Source organism: Strix uralensis, chromosome 3 (genome assembly GCF_047716275.1).
Source record: "Strix uralensis isolate ZFMK-TIS-50842 chromosome 3, bStrUra1, whole genome shotgun sequence".
Lineage (NCBI taxonomy): Eukaryota > Metazoa > Chordata > Aves > Strigiformes > Strigidae > Strix > Strix uralensis.
This window is the reverse complement of record NC_133974.1, coordinates 110,257,046-110,277,268: the sequence shown is the minus strand read 5'-3', so window position 1 is coordinate 110,277,268 and position 20,223 is coordinate 110,257,046. Positions and strand designations below refer to the sequence as shown.

The 20,223-nt window shown below is 38.1% G+C and overlaps 1 protein-coding gene across 3 annotated transcripts in view; it reads left to right on the top strand.

Moving 5' to 3' along the window:
- The window catches only part of LCLAT1 (lysocardiolipin acyltransferase 1), a 123,045-nt gene continuing 102,822 nt past the window's right edge, over window positions 1–20,223 (top strand). For 2 of the 3 annotated variants that reach the window (XM_074863889.1, XM_074863885.1), the window contains exons 1-2: window positions 1–145; window positions 308–419. The gene's annotated coding sequence lies outside the window, so the exon portion shown is untranslated. Of the gene's footprint in view, window positions 146–307; window positions 420–6,570; window positions 6,682–13,344; window positions 13,459–20,223 lie in introns of all 3 variants that reach the window. The other variant, XM_074863888.1, reaches the window with a different exon arrangement.

The following is a 20,223-nucleotide window of genomic DNA, read 5'->3' as shown; positions in this document are numbered from 1 at the left end:
GGTCGCCGGTGGCAGCGGGAACATGGCGGCGGCGGCGGTCCTGGCGACGCTGGGTGCTGGCGGCGGTGCGGCCGCGCTCCCCGGGGTGGCGGCTCCCTGAGCGGGGCGGGGAGCCTCCTCCCGCCGCGGCGCTGCCCCGTCTCAGGTGAGGGCGGCCGGGCCGGGCCGGGGTGGGGTGCTGGCGGTGGCGCTGGCGCCGCGGGGCTAACCAGCGGCTCCGGGTCTCCGCCGCTGGCCCGGCCTTGCCGGTTTTTTCTCGGCGGGATGCGGCCGGCCGGACTCTCACCTGCCTCCTGTTTCTCCCCAGGCATGGTCGGCACGCTGTAGGAGGGCAGGGAGCCGCGGCGATGCCAGAGGAGGAGCCGCTGGAGGAGAGCGCTTGAGTTTGTCTGAGGAGACGTTCAGTGTGTGTGAAACGTGTACGTTACCCGAAACCTTGGTTTCAGTGCTGCTATTCTTGTTACACCTAGAGGAATAAACGGAGACTTGTTGGTATAATCTCATTGTTAGTACCTTTCCTCTTGGGAAAAGTAGTGTCTCTTGTTATGACTTGCGCATACACAGAGGACAGTTTTTACCAACTGTATCTGGGTTGTTTTCCTTGTTTACTGTGTCTGTTGTCACTTCTCCCGTTGGTACTGGCGTGTGCGCTGCTGTCTTGGCTAGATTTGCCCTCTGCCAAAGCTAAACTTTGACCTGAATGGTCTCTTGTGTAAGAAGTGCAGGGTGAGTATCGGAATAAGGCATGTAACTTTTCACAACCAGGCTTTTCAGAACACAGCTGTGGCTGCAAAAAGCCGCCTACTAAAAATAAGTACTAGAATTAAACTATGTGTTCAGCTTCACTTTGGTGCTTATGTGATACACTGTGATACGGTACTTGGTTGTCCCTAGACTATTTTTTTTAATCTCCACGTACGCTAGTGGATGGGATGGACTATGCTTGCGTAATGGGTAGCGTATTTTGCTTATTGGTTGCTGAGTATTGCCCTATCGCATTTACTTCACAGTAGCTGTCTCTTGTTTTGAAGACACCACCCACTCTCTGCTTTTGGACCCTTGGAGTTTTCAGTAGTAGTTAACGCAGCAATACTTTAATGTCTCTCAAGCACAAACTTATTCCACTGTAACACAGAGAGATGTTTGGTCTTCCCCCCCGCCCCCTTCTTCTTACTCTACAAATGGGGAAACTAGGATAAAAGAAGGAGGAAAGCCAAAGTATGTCTTAAATTGAACACAAAAATCTGAAATGAGTTGGTTGACTTTGTAAGCAGATTTTGTAGCATTATCTAATACTCTGAATTCAAAGCTTCAGTGGCAGCTGTACTGTCTGGCTCCTCAGCAAATCAAGATAAAGTTTAACAGTGTGGATACATGGTTTGGTCAGTGTGTGGGCTGCAGTTGCAGAGTGTGGTCTCACTCCTTTGCCATCACTGGCCATGGATTACTGCTACTCTTTGTAGTGGATTTCGTGGTTGGATGGTTGCAGGGACAGTTGATCTAACAGTTTTATGGGGATGGCTTTCTGTCAGATGGAAGCTGTTCTAGTGAGTGTTTGCTCTGATATGAATGAAAGCTGTTTCTCCTTCTGCACTAATGTAAACCAGCTGTGGGTTAAGTATAATGTGAAACTGTACCTTGAGAAACCAAATCTCAGATTGGTCATTCAGCAAATCAGGACTACTTAAAACTTCTGAAAAGTTTAGATTTAAAAAAAAAGTCAGCCATGTGTAGGGAATATGTGGTAAGAATGAAGGGAGTATAAGTCTGTGAAGGAACTTTCCCATCTTTCCAGAGTCTTTTCTCCATTCACTTCTTGCCAAAGAGCTTCTGTGCTGAAAATGGGAAGTCTCTTACAAAGCCTTATTTAGACCTCAGGGGCTGGTCCACCATGTGTACTCAGTGAGGCAGGAATCTTGAAAGGAAAATAATATTGTATCCTACTGTAAAAGCCAAACTGAAGTTGCACAGGGAAGCCTTTATTCTGGTATCTTCCAGCTCCTTCGTCTTGATGAGTTTTGCTTTCATGGAGTTCCCTACCCTCCTCATGAAAGCAATCTGAGAAAAAATTGGAAGTGTAATGAGGTGTCATCTTCTTATATGCCTGGCGTTTTAGCAGTGTTAGGGTTACTTGATCCGTGTCCTGGTTTTGGTTGGGATAGAGTTAATTTTCTTCCTAGTAGCTGGTACAGTGCTGTGTTTTGGATTTAGTGTGAGAATAACATTGATAATACACTGATGTTTCAGGATAAGTCCTACTTGGCAACAGCTATGTCAAGGATTTTTCAGTTTCCCATGCTCTACCAGCAAGCAGGTGCACAAGAAGCTGGGAGGGCGCATGGCCGGGACAATTGACCCAAACTAGCCACAGGGATATTCCATACCATTGAACGTCATGCTCAGTATATAAACTGGGGGGAGTTGGCTGGGGACGGATTGCTGCTCGGGCATCGGTCAGCAGGTGGTGAGCAATTGTGTTGTGCATCACTTGCCTTTTCTTGGGTTTTATGTCTCTCTCTTTTTTTATCATATTCCTTTTCATTACAATTATTATATCTTATTTTTTAAACTGTTCTTAACCCATGAGTTACTTTTTTTCGATTGTCCTCCCCATCCCACTGGGAGCGGGGAGGAATGAGCAAGCGGCTGCGTGGTGCTTAGTTGCTGGCTGAGGTTAAACCACGACAGTCCAGCAAATCCTCTCTCCAGTTGCTCAGCTGGCAGGCTGTCATGTGTTTCATCTGTTCCTGCAGTCTCTACTTCTTCAGCAGCTATTTTTAATAATGCTAGACTAGATTCTTAATCACCTGAACTGTCTCAGGTGCAAATCCTCTTGTCCTTCTGCTGGTTTTCTATTTGATTCTGTCCAAGACTTCTCCCTGTAGAGTTTCTGTCTCTTTAATTTTTGTTTAGACAGTCTTATTTGTGTCCTTTCTTTCCTGTAACTTGTCCTGTCCTTCAATGTGCACTCCTCCCACTTCTGCTTTGCCAAAACACATATTTTCCTTTTATTGGCTGCTGCTTCCAGCTTCTTGGGACATGCAGTCTTTGTCTCAGTTTATGCTTTCCTCCTACCTGGTCATTGCTTATGAGCGATCTTTGTTTTCCCCTGTCCTTCTTTCTTTCCTTATTTTGTTCGCCTCCACTTACTGTCTTGTTCAAGGTTCTCCCTTCCTTGTTCCCTTGTTTCTTCAGACTGTGGTGCTGAGAACACACAGACAAGATTTCTCATGTTCTGTATCTGGTATTGAGTTCCGTAATCTGGTTTAATGTTTTATTAGCTATGGACTGAGGAGAGCTGGCTTGTTTGTGTTGCATGTATGGTGTTTGGTCAGCTTGAGAGGGGAAAATGAAACCTTTAGAAAGTTGACTTTTTGAAACAGGTCCCCGCTGAGTGTGGCCGAAGGCTCGCAGTTTGGTTTAATGTGACTCTCTATTGGGGTTTCTTATGTGCTTAGGGGTTCAGAACTGGGGGAGTCTACTTGTCAATATAAAATTAATGGCTCCACTAGGTTCACACACTATCCTTTCTCAAACTCATGAAAGTGAATTTAATCTGCCAGCAGGCTTAGTTTTTGTTTGGCTTTGTTTTGGTTTGTTTTCTGTTTCGTCGTCCCCCCCCCCCCCCCCCCCAGGATTCCTGGAAACAAAACTGTTTCTTTTCATTGTTCTGCTTGTAAACATGTCATTCCAAGACTTTGCATTTGTGATATTAAAGCTCCCATGACTCTTGAGGGTTTTTTTGGGAGCATCCTTTGGTATAATACCTAAAGTAACATAAATAGCAGGTATCAAGGGAGCAGGTATTGCTCTCATTTCAGTGGTTCTGAAAGGTATTGCTTAATCTGAAGTGCTTTCTCATAGATCTTGTGGTGGTTTTGTTGTTTTTAAGACATCCAGCATGTTTTACGGTTGAAAGAAATCTGTATCCATTTGCTCTTCTCTTTTGATGGCAGCTTCAGAGGTGCCATGAAGGCTGAGTGAATAGACTGCCTGATGGGTCTATATGAAGCAGTTATGTGGATCACCACATATTGTTTGCAGAAAGAGAATTAATTTTTCTTGAAAATGCTCTAGTCTTTTATAAAATTACTGTTTGAAGCATGGAGGTGTTCCTATAAACTACTGTGTCCCCAGACATGCCCACAGTTCCTGGGTGCTTTAATATATGAATGATAGATTGTTTTGTACTTCTTCACCAAATCAGTGAAACGACAGAGCTGGTTGTAGTCAGAAGAGTCAAAAGATAACTAAGCACCCAGGTTTTTACAGGAGAACAAGAAATAAAACACAAGCAAGCCATTAATTTCTCCTAAGTCAAACAGTAGCAGGCAGTGCAGGTACTGACAAGTACACACAGTCCTAATTTTTTTTAATCAGGAATGGAGTGACTTTGATTTCCTGAAATCCTGTTAGTTGCATGAAGCTGGTAATGATTGTCGCAGATCAAGATTTAACTTGCTGTTCAAAGTAACTGGAATTTGTTATGATTATTTGTGAAATGAACATAGAGATTTGCAGTAAGTGTGTGATTATATTTTTTTTCCTTTCAATTTTTGCATGGTCAGTATGATAATGATTCCACCCAAATATAAATGTTAATTGCAAAGTAACAGAAAATAGGCTGTATGACCCTTCCTATTAGGAAGACCTTGTCTGATGTTTGAAAGTAAATATGTCAGTGTCTTGCTACACGCGAGAGCTTGCATGAACTGCCTCCTGTGACCACTGGTGCAGTTTTAACAGTGGTAAAAGTGCTGAGAATCCTCTGTTCAGCTTGATCAGCTCTTGGAGAGACGGAAGCAGTAGATAAAAGATTAAAAACATTTTTTTCTCAAAGAAAATTCTTTGTCTAGGTAATTAATTCCGCATCACTTGGTAATTTTGCTCTTAGGTTTCATTATGGTTACTCTTATCTAGTGTTGGTATTGATCTTTAACATCGATTTCACCAGTCTCCACACAAGCAACGATTTACAGCCTGCATTGTTCAGATCAAGTATTAGCATTATGTGTTTGAATTCAGAAGATAATTGCATATCTTGCAAATTACCCAATGGCTGTTTCATCTTGAAACATTTAGAAATCCATTTTAGTTTCTCGTAATTGTAATGTTTTAGTCAGACAGCAATCTAAACTTAGGACAGCACTTTGGCAATGATACGCTTGTTTTTCTAAAATGAGCACGGTTTCTGTGGTTAAATTTTCCTTTCATTTAAATATAGATTTTAATCAGTGTGGGCCAAACTTTTCCAACCATGTTTAAAATTAGCTCAAGCCATATTTTAAAAAGCATGTTTGCCTAATGTGATTTAACTTATGTAGAAAAATGTATGCAGAAATGAATGTTTTTGAGCTGATTAATGCTTTTGAAGTGTTTCTACAATTTATTTGCAAAAAACATTTATAGAGTAGCTCAAATATGACTTGATACTAGTAGTCTCTTTGTAGTAAATACCACTTCATGCTATGCTTCTGAAGTTTGACAGGTAGCTGTTCAGAAAGAAACTGTAAATTTGACTCATCAAGCAGCTAAGTTACAACATCAAAACAAAATAAAATGCTTGCTGTTCTTCCCGACTTCCATGCAAGTGTTGTTTTGGAGATTGCTGACGTTTTCGTTGGTCGTCTTGTACTTCTTTAGGCAGGGTATAGTTACCACTTTCAGTTGGTAAATTGAAGTTGTAAATAGATGTACAGCAAGTGTTCAGCTTTGTGTAGAGGATATTCAATATCGTATTCCGAAATAGAAGTGGAAACAAGTCTGAATTGAAGCTATCAGGTGGCTATTACAACTCCCTGAATTACTGCTAAATATTTGGTAGTTTCAGTTTCTAGAAAAGTATTAAAAAAACCCAAGCTAACAGACCCCCAAAACTGTTACCAATCTTATATCCCTGTTTTTACCCATATGAAGGAAAAAGGGTCTTTGCTATACCCAGGAAGTTTTCCAGTTGGCAGTGTCATCTAGAGATCAAGGGAGTCAATCTGTTAGCAGACTTCTCTTCAGATAGACCATGCGTACTGATCACAGGTAGGGTGAGATGCTTTTCACAGAGAAATGTGAGGACAAATATCATTAGAGGGAGATGAGTTGTATGGATTTCCATTATATGGAATGCGGTGTGTTTTTTGAGATGTGCTGGTTAGCTGTGATGCACTGCTTCTTTAGTGAAAATGATGTAGAAAAGAAATACTGTCCTGATTTGGACATGGAACTGTGAGAAATTTGGCAATTTTTCATATGCTTTATTTTATTATTCAGTTGCTAGAAGGACTAGATTCTTCTAGTTTTTAATACTTAATCTTACAGTAATCATGTGCTGGTTCAGCTGATCAATTTCATTTGCAATTTGTTTGTTCCTGTGATTTTAATGATCTGCTAGAATGTAAGGAATGTTGGCTTTGAAAAAGCTGATAATGCTATAGCAATAGTAAGCAATAGCATATTTATCAATGACTGGTAAAGCTTACCATTTTTCCAGTTGCTGCAGCTTGTGCTATTACTTTTAAGAAACTTAAATGGAACAAACACTTTTTAATTTTGCTCAATGATTTTTCTCATAAACAGGACTAACGCCCAGAATTCGTGTGGTACAGTGGGAATTTCTCAAGCGTGCAGCTCACTGAATAGCAGTTAACACGTTTTGTGCTCATTGAAAAACAACTTTTAACTCTTCTGGTAAGATGAAGCCTGGAGACAGTGGTGACCTCTATGGAAGTTAATTTTTCAAAGAGAACCCAACTGCAAACTGGCTTTCAGTCTATGGTTAGAACTTGGAGTTTGTTCCTAGTTCTGTTGTGTAAATTTTTTTAGTTTGTGTATCAGCTGCAGTTGGACAGTGTGCTGCAGGGAAGTCATCACTGGATCCTTTAACAAAGCCAAGGCTGTTAAGTCTCTGCTGGGAGTCAGTCGTCTTTTTTTTTGTTTTGTTTTGTTTTTGATTTTTTTTTTTTAAACTCTCCACTCATGGAAAACCTATTTCTCTGGAGTACAACATTTCAGAAAGTGTGAGGTAATACACTCATGCCAAGGTTATTGAGCCAGTCTGTGTAGTCTGGTAAGGTAAGGCTAATCATTTCCTTTTGGCCTCCTGCATAGACAGTAGCTTTCTTATGGTCTTCCCTCTTCAGTGTGAAAACACCACTAAATCTGTCGACTTAACTAGTGAATTGCCTTAAAAAGAAAGCAGTTTTAGCTATTTTTTTTCGAGGTCTCTTGTCCAGGTCAGTAGATTTGTCCTTAGGACAAGTAAAAATGAGGCACTGCCAGTGAACTAATTATGTGTAATTCATCATCAGATAGTGGAAACAATTAATGTTCTGGGAATTGGCATGCATTTCACATTTGGAAATGGGGTGTTTGGTTTAATCTCAAATAATTGCAGACCGTCTAGGAAGATGGAATGTAATGTTCTGGGTATGTTTGATCTTTCTAAACTTTGGGGGTAGGCTGTTTTAGAAAGGATCAGTCTGACTGCATTTTGTGCAGTCTCCATGAGATGGATAGATTTTGCACTAAAGTTTCCTTAGAAAAATACTTATGTGTCAATTTGATTTACAAGAAGTGTTTTGCAGACTCATCTATTTCTAACCATTGAAAGTGACAAAGGGTGTGTCTCTCCCAAAATTATGGCTTTGCTTAGAGAAGTGTGTTCTTTTATTAGGAACATCAGGTTTAAATTTTCACTTGAATACCAAGTTTTATATAAAATACTGACAGTTATCCACTATTTCCAGTGCTTGCAGGGGTCTGCTATTCATTACAAAATGGATACTTCATTATTTTGTCATAAATGGTTGTATCTTTAGATCCCAATTTCCAAAATTTACTTAAAATAGTAATTTTTGTAAAACTTTCGTTGAATAATTTTTTTTTTTTTTTAACTTATATTGTAATAAAGGTAGGCATTGTATGTACTGGATCCCAGTCCTACTCTGAAGAAAGAATCTTGGTCTCTTTCCTTAAATATTGAGAAGTATTTAGTTTTGCACCTCTGTTGGATACAGAGTTAGATGTTGAACAGTGTCAGCTCCACTAAACATCAAAAAAATCCCACTTTAAGAAAATGCTTTAACTGAATAACACATCTCATTTAGATTTTGACAGTGAGTAAAACAGCTTTGTGTTTATCTTGTCTGCCACCTTAATAGTTTTTGAATGACAAATGCTTGCAAAGATGTCAAGGGTTAAACAGCTCTATTTTTTTTTTTTTTTGTGTGTGTTCTTATTACAGTAGGTCATTGAAAGACCTTGAGAGATGACAGATCTGTAAAATTGAGACAAAGGCTCTGTAGTTATGGTAGTATGGAAATTAAATACAGGCAGAAGCAAATGTGGCTTGAGTGGTCACAACATGGGTGTTGCTAAAATGATTGCTGATAGCACAGGAGTATGTGTTATCTTCTGTCTAAAGGGAAAATAGCTAAAATTATGTTTTTTTTGTTAAAGTAACTGCAGTAGGCTAGTCTGTTGAAGAGCACTATGACGTGATAAGCGGCACCCTTGTGAAGTAGAGTATCTTTGAAAATATACTAATAGCAGTTATTTTTAATTGAAGAAAGAACCTTATGAAAAGTTTAGAGGATTTAATAAGCTTTGATTGTGTCAGTCACATGTTAGTTTCTTATGGTCTGCCTTCTCTCTGTGCCTTTGCAGCCTGGCAGACCATCGCCCTTCTGCAACAGCACTATGCCCTTGAATGGCTATGGCAAATACCTCACTTTTTTCTAAGGGAAGCTTTAAGTTATTCCCGTGTTGTCTGTGGCCCCAAGTGTATTCAGATTCTTGTTCTTTTTACATGTAGACGATGGCAAATAAAGGTGGTAAATATGGCTGGTTTATCTTTTTTAACTTTATGTAAGGCATCCATAAAAATCTGTTAAGCAAACTAGCATTGCACATATTGTCCATAGCTTTGTTATCACGAACACCGGGCATGCAGAATTAAGCTTGCTTTCAGAACAAAAGGTATCATTGTTGTGAGCAGAATGCTAAAACTACTTTGCATGTTAGAAAGAAGGATTACATTTCCTGTCTCCATCATCTCTCACTGTCTCTTGAAATACAGAATTAGCTGATAAAGGCATATTTAGGATGGGCTTTTGCTGAAGTTTGGAAATGTCATTTATTCATAAATGTAAAATAAGCAAACCTTAAAACTTAGGGAAACTGTCTGGTAGCTTTGGATTTCAGTGCAAGATATTCTCTATGTACAGTACTAACACAGATGATAATGTTTAGTGGAAGTATCACAAAATGACATATTGGCTAGGAAATATCCAAAAAATGAAAAATAGTAGTTGCAAAATATTGTTCTATGTAGAGTTCCACAGGCTGCAGAATATTTTAGAATGAACATTTTCAGCAATACTGAAAATGATCTGATCTGGCAGAAGAATAATATTTTAATGAATGTTTATAGCATGACAAGAGGAAAGAGAAATTATCAGCAGGTATTTCTTCATCACTTAGACTGCTGTTACTGCTGTAGCTCTTCAGCCATTTAGCTAAGGGTTTACAACCTATACAAGGACTGTGTATTACAGACTGTAGAGCAAATGCCTTTGGTCTCTATATTCTATAGAGATGCTATTTTCCAGGATTTTTGCACATGGGACCTTAGTTCTCCTGCATGCAACTGGTAAAATTCTCCCAGCTCTTAAGAATTTGGGATTTGGTGTTAGTATGTAGGAATGGCCCACCCTTAGGAGTTGCATCATCTTCTCTGAGACCTCAATGTCTGTCCCTCTCTTGAGAAAGGTTATGGTGTGCTTTACTGCCAGTTTCAGTGCCTTGAATGATTTGATGTTTAGAGTGAAGTTATCAAAAACTTTCATTTCTCGTTTGGGAGATATTTGATATAGAACCATCGGTCTCTTGTTCTTAATTAATGATTGTTTTCTTCTTAATGTCTCTCCCCTAAGCTGGACCTTACTAGGAGCTGTCAGATTTCCACCAGGCATGTACTGAAGAGCTAGAACTTAAAAGTGAAGTTCATGTTGGAATAAGATCTGGAGAGAACCAAAGTTGTGGGCAAGGATTTTTCCTTTTTCCAAATGTTGAGCTTCGGCCCCGTTAATAATATTTCTGCAAAAACATTATTGGGCTAATTTAAAGCAAAACTCTAGAGCTGTTATATCCCACATGGCATGAAACATTCCTGCTTTTTTTTTCCTGGTGTATTAACTTCTTACACAGAAAGGAAATGAATTTTAGAAAGAATGTTATACATAAACCATTTGAGACATTCTCTGTTAAGAAAATACCAGCTGTCAAGAAAGATGCAGCCAATATTGAGTTATATTAAAAACATTGTAAAGGAAATATTTGTCAAGGAAAAGTGAATTAATTAAAACATTTTAACTATCTTTGCTAGGTTAGGGAAGTTCTATATAAGCTTCTTCTAAATGCAATCATCAGTAAAAGCCACCAATTTATTTTTTTTCAGAAGGAAGTTGATTTAGGTAAGCTGTTCCTTAATGTAGAATAAAGACATTTTCTGACTACAATGTAACTAGTAGGAAAAAAAAAAAAGAAAAAAGACTTGGAGTCATTATACTTTATTACCTTCAAATTCTATAAGCTTGCTTTCATTGATTCTTCTTGATGGACAGAATTTATATCAAAAAGAAAATAGAATATGTTTTAGGATTTTCATATTAACGTTTTTATTTGAAAATCGGTTATTTTATGAGCAATTAATAGCACTAGGAAGCATTACTTTGCTTCTGTAGAGGAAAATAGTGAAGTGCACATAAAAAAGGTACCTGGATCAGGCATATGAAACATTAAATATGATAGGATTTACTCTTTCTTTAATCCAGTCTAGCCTGCTGGCTTTAAGGAGTTTTACACTGAACATGCAGATTTACTGTAATGGTTTGAAACATAAGCTGTTGGTTTAATTACTACTTTGCTCTTTTTCCCATTAATCTGTTGCTGCTATCAGATCTACCCTGAAATCCAGCAAATACAGAAATAATTATCTGTTACTGTTCTAGATAATGCCCCTTTTTAAAAATTTGTTTAGGTAAAGAGGTTGAAGGGGGAATGCTTAGATGTTATAGTTATGTGACCTACTTATATGTTGAGTTTTTGATTTTAGAAAAGCATAAATATTGTATATGGAAAGGTTAGGTCTTCCTCTGTTTAAGATATCCTACCTTTTCATTGTAGTTATTTTCTGGAAGTTCATGAAGATCAGAGTGTTTTCTTTTGCTCCTTGAAAATACTAAAATGACATTTCTCAAGTTACATGATTGCTATTAGAAACAAGCAGCTGTTGTTCCCCAAAATTCTCCTCACGCTAGGCTTGTGATCTTAGACTTTGTTAAAATACCAGTAGAAACATAAGTACCAAATGATATATGGGCTAAACTTTTTAATGTCACCCACATCTGCACACTCGAATTGACAGTTGTAATTCAATCAACACATTACCTTTTTTCCCCTTAAAAAACTTAGTGCTGTTGTATTTTAGGGATACCTAAAAGATTTAAGGAATGTGGTTTTTATAACCCATTTTACTTGTTGCTCGTGCTTGATGTTGTATAATGAACTGAAGAAAGGATTAAAGATGATGATCTGAAGGTTTCTTTAGTTAAATGCCACTCTGAGGAGTTGGATTTTGCTTTACATGTCTTGCTTATCAAGTATAACATTGTTATTAACAACAACTAATTGTGATCCTTGTATTGAAGAGTAAAGTTTCAAGTTGGACACCTATATAAAGAATGCAAAGCTTTCACAGCTGCAACTGAAGCTAATAGCAACTGTGGGTTGTGCTTGATGTACTGCACAATGACAAATATTCTGAAGAAAATTAGTCTGGAAACATTCCAGATTAGGCAGACACAATTCATATACTTTGTACTGTGGATCTTGAGTTTTAAAAATATAAATAGGATATGTTATGAAAATAAATGACTGACATGTAACATTATAGAGGCTTTCCTCACCGAAAACTTACCACTGCCCTACAATTAAGAGCAAATGTTTATCCTGCAAGGGAATTTCTGGCGAGGGGCAGACAAGAGACACATGTTAAATCATGCCGTCGTTGTCAAGCAGAAATTGAGACCTGCGCACATATTGTTGGTTTTTGCTCCGTAGTACAGGACACTAGAATTAAGACACAATCAAATTTGTAATATGTTAGTAGAAGAAGCTAAAAAGAAAGAATGGATTATATTTCAAGAACCAATGATAAAAGATAGTCAAAATGCATTATATAAACCAGATCTGGTATTTCTTAAGGGAGAAAAAGCTATAGTAGTAGATATCACAGCAAGATATGAAAGTAAAATGACAACATTAGCAGAAGCAGCAACAGAGAAAGTGAAAAAGTACCAACATCTTAAAGATACAAGAATTGACGAATGCTACCATTATTAAATTTATTAATATATTTAGTAGTACAATGAGTGTAATATGGGGGGGGGGAGGGGGGAAGTGGTTTTTGTCCTAGGTTTTTAATAGTTTAGGCTAATTTTAGCACTGTACTATGAGAAGGGGAAAAAGAAATGCAGAGTAATAGCTCTCTGTTAACCTGCTGTCAAAGCATGTGCATTGGATAAGGCAGGGTTCCTGTCTGAAAAAACAAATAAACCAGCCAGGAAGGAACAAACGTAATTCTGGTGTTTTACAATTTCTGTATGTTTGATTGTGCAGTTTCAGTATCCCAAATGATTTTTGAGTTTCATATGAAGGTAACAATTCATTAACTGTGCTGGGTGGTGCTGAATGCCCCTGATCTTTTAGCTGTGAATGTAGTAAACTAATTATGCTGCAGATGACCCCTTACTAGAGGTGATGTAGTCTCTCTTGTAAATTCTGATGGTGCTGTATCTGACCTAAATGTTTGTCAGGCTGAAACTAGCTATTGTATGTTAGACTTCCAGAGAATCACTTCATCTGTGGTCTGAGACTATGCTTTATTGGCAATCTGTTTTATTTTATGCAAAATGATAGATATCTGAGATCAATGCTGACTCCAAAGAGAAGTAACTAGACTGAGTTCCTGAATATAGTATCAAGACCACTAATCATGTCAGGGCTAGAGAAAAAAATCTGTCAGTATTCCAGGTTATTTCTACAGAGCAGTTAATCATAAATGATTATGCAGTTTGACTGAATTATACAGATCTTACTTTATGCCTCTCACTTAAATCTTGCCTTTGTCCAGAACGTTATAGTTCTTTGTATGTGTGATTGAGCATATGGTTATAGTTCCAAGGAGAAGAGGAAAGTAGCTTCTTTTAATATGTCAATTCACATTTTGAAATTTTCTTTATAGTAACTCTTGTGAAAATTGTGTTAGCCATCTAGAACCACTTTTTTCAGTTTCAGTCTGATGCCTCGGCAATCAAGATGAAGGATGTTGATCAGGATGCTTTTCTTCTGAGAAATACTGAGCCACAATGCATTGACTTCTACTGTCTAATTGGTGATAGACAGGTTTGCCCAATCTTTCTTGGCTTTCACAGTGAAGTTAAGTCTAAAAATGTACTTCTAAGTTATTTTATCTAAATATTGTAGTCTTCTATGGTATTTAGAATGAGGGAAATCTTCCTTGATGACCTGACAGACATCTTCACAGGTGGGTAACTTGAGATGCATTTTGAATGAGGTGTGCAGCTTGGAGTTTTAGTTTTATCCTAGTTTACCTTACTTGATGGTCAGTTAAATCTTCTCTTCAGCTGTTATCGAGGATACTGTAATCATCTTTATGGATATATCTGATTACAAATTACAGTTAATGTCCTGAATTCCCTGCCAGTGAGAAATAATATTCCTCTATGCACTTTTAAAGTAAGATCTTCAGGGGAAAAAAATGTTATCACTACAAAGTATATTTCTGTTATCTGTCCTGCATAATAAAAAGTGACTAAATTATATTATCAAAATGTATAACAACTTTACCAAAATTTCAGGTTGTAGATATTCTTTAATAGGGCATCTTGCAGCTGAGTCAAGCTGGTTCTTGATGTATAGAAAAACAGTTTAACAGTTTAAAAGGGTCAGTCATGATATATCTTGATGTAATTTTCCATCTATATGCTTGAGATCTTTATCTGACAGTATAGAAGCTAGAGATGGAAAGTTATAAAGAGAAATGCTTTGACTACATTAAGTGTTATGGGACAACTGATAGATGAGTCCCATTAGCCATGTTGTGTTGAACTGCAGCCAGCCATTTTGAAATATTTTAAATCCCTAGCATTCCTGAACAACTGGAGGAGAATCCTTTTCTGATATTCCTTCTAAAAGGGATTATTACTTTTGTTGTAGTTTGGTCTAAGAATTTCTGTGAAGTATCAGGAAATTATTACATTTTTCCTTAGTGACTAATGCAGTCAAACCTGATTTGAAGCTTGGAATCTGTTACCAGTAAAAAAGGCTTACGGTTACGCTGCTAGAGCTTTTAGATCACTCTAAATTTCTTATTTCCTGTAAAATACGTAAAATCCCACCAGTATAAGTCATAAGCTATTTATCTATACCACTTAATTGTATTTGTTGGATAGAGAAGCCTGTAAGAGCAATCTCGTGCAAAGCTAGTTTTGCAAGCTTTTTTTTCTGTTCATTACACTTGTGTCAATGCTATTCACTTCTAAACCCCTTCAAAGTTTCCAGTTTATCAACATTTTGAGATGCAGAAGTGATTAGTCTGAGTATCTTTGTGCTGTATGGTTTGAAGATAAGATGTGTCTATAGCAGCTGCCAAACTGAATCCTGAAACAATGCCAGGACATCTATGTAGTGTTTACTAGAATGACTTTCTCTACTTTATTTCTTGCTCTTTCACCATTAATCTCTTTCTTCTTTGCCATAATGTTAGTTATTAAAAATTCTGACGTCCTAAGAAATGCTTATCAAATAACTTATCGTTCTGTTTGTCTATTATATCCTTTTTGCATACTCATATTACTGTAAATTGCTCTGGAAAGCACTATGAAAAAGTAATGGCTTAATATAAGTGAAAAGTATTTTTCAGTTGTTGCTCATGTCTTCTAGTCTACCTAGATGTTTGGTATTGGGTCCTCTTACCAAAATATGGAGAGAGAGAGAGAGAAAAATGTTGGAAGATCAGTGAACTTTTTGTTTTGGAATATATTTATCTTTTCCTAAAGTAATTTGAACTATTTTGTTAGGCCATACTATGACACAGAACTACTGAGACCTTGTACACATTATAAAAAGCTTTAAAATTGGAAACAGTTTCACCTGTTTCCTTCTCATTTATTTTTGGCAATGATTGGTATGAAAATGTTGTCTTTATTTTCTTGCTCTTCATGTTTTGTCTTTTTTGTTAGCTTTTCTCTCAGCCTTGCAATATTGCAAAACAACATTATAAGCTTTTGCTTCATGACGTTTAAACTGTTTGAAATGGAGCTGAGGACTGATGAATGTTTAAGTAATTTTATAGTCTCTTAATTTTGCAGCTAGCAGGGAGGTATTTTCAGAAGCATTGGCATAATTCAGTTTCCCAGAAGTTGACCTTAATTATTCTGGTTTCGGTTAGGACCAGGACCAAAGGAATTATTCTAGTGGTTAAAGATGGAAACCCCCTCATGCTGAATTTGGAGGGCTCTTTCTCCTTGTTGTAGAAGCCCTGTGCAGCAGCTAAAGAGACACTTAGGGGCTTAACTTCCCAGCTAATAAAGACAGTGGATGCTTCCTGAAATTTTTTAGGGTTGAGACCCTGCACAAACACATACTAGACATACTCAAGAGAGTTCAAGGAAGGGCCACAAGGATGGTGAAGGGGCTGGAGCATCGGACATATGAAGAAAGGCTGAGAGATCTGGGACTGTTCAGCCTGGAGAAGAGAAGTCTCAGAGAGGGGGATTTTATTAATTTTATCAATACCTGAGGGGAGGGTGCAAAGAGGAAGGAGCCAGGCTCTTCTCAGAGGTGCCCAGTGACAGAACCAGAGGCAATGGGCATAAACTAAAACACATCAGAAAACACTTTTTTACTGGGAGGGTCAGTGAGCACTGGCATGGGTTGCCCAAGGAGGTTATGGAGTCTCCATCAGAGATATTCATAAGATGACTAGACATGGTCCTGGAGAACTGACGGTAGGTGCTCCTGCTTGAGCGGCAGGGTTGGACCAGATGATCTCCAGAGGTACCTTCCAACCTCAGCCATTCTGTGTGATTCTGTTGTGCAAATGTCATGCAATCTTTTATTGTTTTGAGATCACCCATAGGTGATTCACAGGGAAAGGTGATTCTCCTTAAAATGAAAGATTCCTTATTTATTCCTTTAAAGCTCTCATCAGCTGCACAGGAGATAACTACTTAACTTAAAGTTGCAGAATAAGGGGGGTTATTTAGGAAACAAAGTTCCTTTCCTCTTAAGTCTTAGGAAGTGTGTGAGTTGGCAACTGAAGTGGTAGTTTTAGTTGCTGCTAGAGGAATTTAAATGTATGTTGTAACTAAGCCACCATAGGAAAATAATTTTCTTTCTTGAGGAAGGACAGAAGCACTTGCTGTGTACTGTGTTTTGCTATAGGCTGTTTCTCCTCTTGTGTAATGGTCTTGCTCTGTAAGAAGTGAGAGAAACACTTTAAACACGGGGAAAGTATCGTTGTTAAGCTACAAAATAATAAGAGGTTTCAAGAGCATGCATAGTATCAAAACCAATTTCTCTCATTCTTGTCTTTGCTTTCAAGAGTGACAGTTTAAAGAAAATTATAAAGTGACTTTCCTTCAGGTGATGGAAATCTGCTTATCATTTTTGTAATGAAAATGCTCACATTTTGAAATGCTTGTTTATTTTCACAAGTTTGGAGTGGCTCTAAATTCAGTGACTTCAAAACGTGACTGTACATTTTAATTGGCCTTTGTGACACACACTTTGTTGTTAAATGTAACACTTTTTTTGGCACAAAAATATTTGTCCCACCTATTCTCATTCGCTAGTGGTGGGAACGGTAACATTAAAGGCTGTTTAAAATATATGAAGTGAGTTCTGGGATCACCCCTCGCCTGTTGTTTATTTTGGTTTATGCAAGAACAGTGAAAAGGAATCATGTTGGTGAAGTTCTCTCATCTGAGTAGTAGTTTTGGAGCCTGATACCACTGTATCCTGCAAGGTGTAGATTTAGACAATTCACACATCAACAGGTTTGGCTTTTTCAAGCAAGACTTGGGGCTTCTGGGATAATGAACAGTGAATGTTGGCAAGAAAGGTCACTTAGCTTTAAAGTAACCTAGAGTACATTGTACTGAATTATGGAACAAAGACTGTAAATACAGAAAAATCTTTGATTAACTTCTCCTTTTCAGTGTCTTGACCTTTATTGAGTTCCCTAGCTGACATTTTTAGAAGACTTTTAGTATTCTTTCCTTTCATTATAAAGGGTTTATTTGTGCATTTGCTCCCACATATTTCGTTGTCATCTTCTCTGCCATTTGATTTTCTTCAGTTACAACAGCATCTGCATTTCATATCAGCATGGTCACTGTAGTGGTGTAGTGATGTAGTCCTTTTTTATATCAAATTCTAGAAATGCATTTCTGTGCGTAGATGTTATCTTGGTAAGCAAAAGAAATAAAGCAAACATGAGTGAAAAAGAAAAAAAGTAGCAAAACTGATAAGCACCTACAAAAACATTTTAAAGACAGCATATTGTATACCAATTAGCAGTAAATCACATAGGGTTCACATCACAGATCTTTTTAGTTTTGAAATTATTAGCTGCATTTTCTATTTAAAGGCAATGACATATTTAGTCAGACTTAATGCAAGTGAATCATAGTATTGCATTGTTATTGCATAAAATAGTGATTGTCAGTTGTGTTATACTCTATATATTTTGGAGGGGATAAAACCCCTCTGTGCTCTGGTAGTTGCTGAGACATTTCATAGTCTGGGGTGGTGATGAACATACTATAAATAATGCAGGCAACAGGAATACATTGTTTTGTTTTGTTAGACTAGACTCCTCCCGTTGGCATCTTTCTTTCCTTTTCTTTACACCCCCTGTGGTGTTAGCAATGTAGGCTGTATAAGATTACGAATAATCTTTTTACAAGGAGTCATTGCAGACTTGATCTTTTTACATGGCTGTTCATACTGGTTCTACTGTCTAAGCTGGTAGCTCCCAGCTGTTCTTTAAAGGTCATGCCAGTGGTGCCTATTAATATGGCTGTGTCCTTCCTTTCTCCAGTTCTATCCTGCTGTTGCTGCAGCAGAATGGGAACTTCCCGCAACAGTTAAAGGCTGATTAAATCTTAGTAGTTGTCACTTTGGATGGCTGGCTAGCTCAACAAGATCTTCCTGGCTTGGAGAGACAGCTTCTCAAGAGCATGCCTTGCTCTATAATAACTGTTTGAACAAATCCCAGATGTAAGATCTAATTTTCTCCTTACTGCTTTCTTCCTCTTTGATACTGTGTTCCCTAAAGCCTTTAAGTTGTTTTATACAATCTGAGGTGCTGTTCACAGCTAACGATGCTTTCTAGTACGATATTCCATAAAATGGAACTTTTCCTTAGAACACAATACAGAGTTTAGACTTTTAAATTTTATCTTAAAAATTCCAGGAGAAGGGCGGTGATGAGAATCGCTGGTCATTTGCTGTTAAGGTTACAGGCTTTTAATCACCTCACTTCTAACTGACTACCTGCTACTGATAGTTGAGTGAAACTGAGGGTAAGACTTGAACCTTTGTTGCTCGAATGGGCAGGTTGTCTGGCTGCTGTCAGTCCTTTTTATTTATGGATGTGGATACTCAGCAACAGGGAATAAGTGAATAAGGCTTTAAAGATTGCTGGTAGAGCAAAGGAATCGGGTCTGTTTAAATAGAAGGCAAGATCAGCCTGCTAATGAATGAGTAATGTTGAGAAGGACATAAGCCCATGTATTTTATAGCTTAAGATAAATGTTAACAGAGACTAAGAATAAACTTGCCATCACTGCCTACTGCAGGCTTTCTTCCTGCACGTTCTTATGAAGTACATGGTTCAAGACACTGTCAGACAGGATGACTGGGTGGACTACTGCTGATTCAGTTTGGCAATTTCTGTGTTTCTTCCACTGGTCATTTCTTTCTTCAATACCATACAAGATAACAAAGTCACTTAAGTCAAGACACTGTAAATATTCATTCTCTATAAATGTTGTTCTGTTAAAACACAAGTCAGATTGAGTTTATAGAATCCTTTCTTTATTCAGCCTAGGCAATTTTCCAGTTTTCTGAGGGCAAGCAGCCCAGCAAACACTCCTTCAGACAATTCCTCATCATTCTCCTTTTTCCAGAATGAAAATCCAAAAATATCAGCAATGGGGGCCAAAATAACAAAGGAAAAGTGGGTGTTGCCACTTCTTGCCAGCTTTTTTGTAAATGTTCCTCTCCTTCCCTGTCCCAGAATAATAACAAAACTTCCCAAAGAATCCACAAAATAAACCAAACTTTTTTTCAGCCTCTGATCTAATTCAGAGTAGATGCCATAATGAAAATGCTAGAGAACAAGTACTGTAAAGGGTATACTTTTTATCTGACTATTAAGGTTTTATTCCTCATCTGTTAAGGGTGCAAGAAATTCTAGGGCAACTGCTAGGTCCTCGATGATGCTCAGCTGTTGATCTTGTTTCTAGGGTATCGATTGGGTTGATGCTAGTTGCTCTTTTGGTTGATAGTGAGGAATCTTAATTGGGACATGAGTGGATAGATTCTGTAGTTTAGGACAGACTGGAGTGAAATACTGTTATGAAAAACTGGAAAACCAGGGGACACAAACTCCAGAGAGAGTGATCCTAGGCTAGAGGTTCTCTGATCCATGGCTGCTTGTTCCTCCTCCAGCTTTAGTGACATGATCAGAAGCAGTAAGTAGGGTGAGGCGGTATGGTAGGCAGTGAGATCCAGGAATCAATGTTAAGCAGACCAGAGTTGGAATTAGAACCCAAGGCTATGCTGGCATAATGAGTTAATACAGGTGAAGGGCCAAAGAGCACTGCTGAGAAGCAGGATCAGAAACTAAGACCAAAGGACAACAAGAGGAGGACAGGAAGCAGGTTTTTAGAGCAATACTCAGGATGTTATATGCAGCTACAGAACAGCTGTTTGGGTTTTTTTCTATACCAGATGTGTGTGGCAACCACTAACAGAGTTCACAAGGTCAGTTCTTTGACTTGAATGCTGGTGGCTGGCTGCAGCTTGTCTGTTTTGAGTCACATGTGCTGCTGTTTTCTACAGGTTGTTCTTATTTTA